We start from the raw sequence: 4853 nt of genomic DNA, 5'->3' as shown, positions 1-4853 counted from the left end.
GTTGCCTGTGGATTGATGTGTCACCACCCTCTCTTTAAAGAGTAAATAGTTTTTCTTTACCCTTTAGAACCAGCGGTAGAGATGTCTTAGATGGCCATCTGTGGTAACTGCCGGCTTGAATTAGAGCAGCCATGATCACCTGTGCAAGACCCTTGCCTTTCTTTTCGAGGGGGTGGAGGGCATGTCACAAGATTACATAAGCACCTCGGCTGAACGCACACAGATGGCAGTGCTGCTGGTGGCATAGCCACTCTCAAGGTGCAGGGGACTTAACAGTGATACAGCTGCCTTAGAACCCGCCATACTCCTTCCTGTCAGCAGCCCAATAAAACTTAGCTGTTTTGCCAAACTGGACCTGGGTGGAATCCTTTCTTCAGTATCTAGTATCTTCCCTATCTGGAATGAATAGATGGGACTGTATCTCCCTAGGAAAAACCCTGTGATGCTCCATTCACCAAAACCAAAGGTGAGTCTGGAAGGAGCAGCTCCAGCTGTAGGTAGAGGTGTCAAGACAAACAACTGTGCGAGTGTTGGTGAAACCCGGAAGTGGCTGTTTGCCTCTGTAATAGGTTCTTCTGGTAAGTGATACACCCTCCCTGCAAGCAGCTGGTGGACAAGAAAGAATGTTAGCATCTCTGAAGGTTTCCCTGGGTCAGGATTATAAGCAGGCAGTAGTGGCCACTGCATGGCCCATTCTGTAGGTAAAGACAAGCGGCCGAGGCCACACTGCCAGCCCAGAATTGCTCTTCGTAAAGGAGGAATTAAGAGTGGAAAGAATGGATGTTACCTACTGTTTGCATTAAGTGGGAGAAAGGGAGGGATGAGGTGAATACAACAGATGGAGTAAGTACAAATTGAATGTGTTCTTCCTGGGATCCAAAAACTTGGGAACGCATGGTACAGAAGAGGAAGGGAAGGTCTGTGGCTTGACATGCAGAAGTGGCCCTAGTGGTGGCCCTGACAGGAAGATGGTAATCAGATTATTCTGCCTCTGAACAACTTGAGTGGAGAAAGCCTGAGATGGCTTCATGGGTAGAAACGTTCCTGCTGCCAAGCCAGAGGACCTGGGTTTGATCCCCAGGACCCACATGGTAGGAGGAAAGAAGGGAAGATGCCCTCTGACCACACATGAGCCCTGATGTGCATATACTCCCCCACCCCCCAGAAGATAAGAGATTAAGTTTGCTTTGTGAGGCTGTGGGGCATGGAGGAAGTTGAGGTAGAAATATAGATGTCATGGAAACGGAGATTACATCCCTCCTTCCTTGAGAAAAAGGCTGTTGTCTCAGACAACAGGGGAATGGCCCTTGTGGACTGTTGGCTCATGTGGATTGTTAGGGACACTTGGTTAGTTCTTGAGATGGTCACAAATATTTGGAACTGGGAGGCATTGCAAAGGGCAGGCACTGGGGTTAGATGGCTCAGTGGTAAGGGCTGCTGGCTGCTCTTCCGAGGACCCACATTCAAGTCCCTGATCACGACTGCCTGGTCACTCAACCCCAGGGCGCCTGTTGACTTCTGGCCTCCACAGAGACCAGGTGGGCACGTGATTGACAGGCAAAACACACACATGCGAAGGAGGAGGAGAAAGATTGCTTTAGAGGCTGGAGAGGAAGCTCAGGGTCAAGAGCACTGGTTGATCTGGAGGACCCAGGTTCAATTCCCAGCACCCACATGGCTGCTCATAACTAGAATATCAATTTCAGAGGATATGACACCCTCACACCAATACATATAGAGTTAAAATGAAAAAAGCTTTTTTCTAGAAAGGGGTCATTACTGAGAACTTGTTACAAAGGCATTGATTGGTGCGCTGCCCACTGCCTCGATCAGACAGTTGGCAGAGTTAGAAGCTGGTTTAGCGGTGACACCAGGACTGGTAAAGGCCATTAGTAGGTTTGCTGGTACTAGAAGTGGGATGTGACCTTTGCAAGACAGGAGAAGCTGTTGGGTCTAAATGAAGAGTAGCGTGTATATACAGTAAGTGTTAAGGCCCCTAAGAGGTTCTGGGGGTGGGGGTAGGGACCCAAGGATGGCCTCTGGTGCTTCCTTCTAGGCAAATGAAGTATTTGTATTGAGCTTGAGTGACAGGAAACTAAATTTGGTGCTTTTGGGCTTCTAAAACAGCAGTTCTGAACCTGTGCGTCTGGGGGGTTGAATGACCCTTTCACAGGGATTGCATATCAGATATTATTTATGTCATGATTCATAACAGTAACAACTACAGTTATGAATAGCAACGAAATAATTTTATGGTTGGGGGGGTCATCACAACACGAACTGTTTAAAGGATCACAGTGTTAGGAAGGTTGAGAACCACTGCTGTAGAAGGAAGGCTTTCAAACCACGTGTCAGCTCATTCAAGGTGTACGTAAGCGGTGGCAGCGAGAGGGTTGGAGTGGCAGTGCAAGAGGTTTCAGTGATTTCTGGCTGCACCCCGTTTTGGAGGAAGCTCTGAACCACCTCAGCCCTCCCTCAGAAGTGGCCAAGATTTAAATGAGGGGCACAGAGAATTGTAGATTTTTCTGTCCCCATTAATGTGACAGGTATTGAAGCTAATATACCTTGGCAACCCTCAACGGTGCCAAGACCAGTGAGCAATGGTAGTGAGAGAGAGAATAGGCCAGGTTTTAAGTTTGTCATCTGCCCCGGGCTTCTGAATGCTCCTCCCCAGATAACAGATGGGCTGCATGGGTAAGTTCCCGTTGGGTGTGGATTTAAGACAGGCCTGCCTGCTTGAGTGAGAGGAGCACTGCATGGTTGTTTAACCTTCTGCCATGGTCAAGAGATACCAAGCAATGGGCTGCCCAGGGACAAAACTACAGACACCATGAAGAATTTTTAAAGGATTGACTGTTCATCTGGCCTCAAACCCTTTCAAGAGCCCAGTATGGCGAGTAAAGCCAGATGGAGGCTAGGCATGGTGTCACCTACCTCCAATCCCAGCCCTTGGGAGGCAGAGGAAGGGAGATCTCTGCACATCTGAGAGCATCCTGGTCTACGTAGCGAGCTCTGGGGCTACATACAGAGACTCTGGAGGGGGACAGACAGCCGGAGAGGGAGGCAGGCAGTGGCAGCAGCAGCTCTATGGAGGTGGCTCAGTTGGTGGGGCTCTTGCTGCCAGGCCCAAGGATCTGGGTTTGATGTAGAAAGGCCACTTGCTAGAAGAAGAGAGCCAACTTCCACATTACTTTAACCTGTACATACATACCATCATGTGCATGCATGCGCATGGATGTGTGCAGACACACAATGAATAAATTGACAATAAGTTCACGGAGAATGGCTGAATTATAGAGAGCTAAACTTTACCCAAACGTTCTTTTGCCAATGCAAATGATGAGACTTTCCCTCGCCAGTGCTTGTACTCTTACTCAGCAGGAACCTCTGAAGTGCTTCCTCAAGGTTTCCTCTACAGCCCCATCGTGGGATTGTTAGCCAGTGAGCAAGGCAGAAAGAAACCTTCAAGTGTGGAATCCAGAATTACTGCGACTTCAAAATATGTCTGCTCCATTAAAACTTTATACTGCAAGCTGGATGTGCCCAGAGGCACTCCTATCCATCGCTTTAATCTTAGATATGCATTTCAGCATCTTAAACTGAGTGTCCTAAGGAGAATACCTGTGTGTGCTTAGAAGGAAGCTACCTGGTCCAGTATATGTATAGTCTTGTATAAACCCCCTACTTCATTCAAGGAGGGCATTGCTTTAGAAACAAACCACTCTCTGCTACAGGCGGTTTATCTGTCTGTCTGTCTGTCTGTCTGTCTCCATCCATCTATCTATTTATTTATTGTGGCTTTTCTTATCAGGGTGCAAACCCAACCTGTTTAGTTACATAATGACAGTCCAGGACCTTGCTGTACTGTCTGCCCTCTGTAAGACAGCCTCATCAGATAGATGGTATGATCACCTCAGAGTTTTAGATTGAGAAACACACCTTGAAGATGGGCAAACCAAACGTAAGTAAAAGGAAGAACGGGAAGTTATTCCACACGCTGTCAGAGTCAGCTGAGACGTTCTTGAGAATCTTATGGTCGGGGATGACATGTATGATTTCTTACAAGGTTACATATCATATTCTGCAGTATGACTGCTACGCTCATGAACTCCCAGCCGCTGTGGCTGCCTGCACAATTTATTAATGGCTGCTAGGAGAGGAGAGTCAGTGTTCTTTAGGGGTGTGGCCCCTGGAAAGTTGACCATGCTCTAGTAGATGGCTCCACACTCACGCATCTATGGGTAGCACTATTGAACTCAGTGGGCTATTAAAAACAAACAAGCAAACATGAAGTCAGGGGGAGACATGGAGAGGGGATTTGGAGGAAGGTGGAGAGGGGAGTGAAGGTGGATATGACTAAAATACACTAGATATGTGTATGAAATCTTCAATGCATAAAAAAAGAGGCTGAAAAGATGGTTCAGTGGTTAAGTGCTTTCCGCTCTTGGAGAGGGCCTGAGTTTGATTCCCAGAACCTACATTTGGTAGTTCACAACCTCCTGGAACCCCAGCTCCGTGGAGGACCAACACCTCTGACCTGCATGGGTGTAGGCACTTGTGTACAAATATCTGTACACATAAACATAATTAAAAAAAATAATCTTAAAGTGGGGTGGTGGCGGCACACGCTTTTAATCCCAGCACTCTGGAGGGAGAGGCAGGAGGATCTCTGTGGGTTCGAGGCCAGTCTGGTCTTCAGAGCGAGTTCCAAGACACATGACTACATAAAGAAACCCTGTCTTGAAAAAAGAAAAAACAAAACAAAACAAAATCTTAAAAAAATAAAACAATAAAAAAATAGTTTTTTAAAAAGAATTCTATAACATCCTGTGCTTAAGAATGCAGAACAGCTG

This window comes from Rattus rattus, chromosome 5 (assembly GCF_011064425.1).
Source record: "Rattus rattus isolate New Zealand chromosome 5, Rrattus_CSIRO_v1, whole genome shotgun sequence".
NCBI classification, from domain to species: Eukaryota; Metazoa; Chordata; class Mammalia; order Rodentia; family Muridae; genus Rattus; species Rattus rattus.
Note: the sequence above shows the minus strand (reverse complement) of the source record.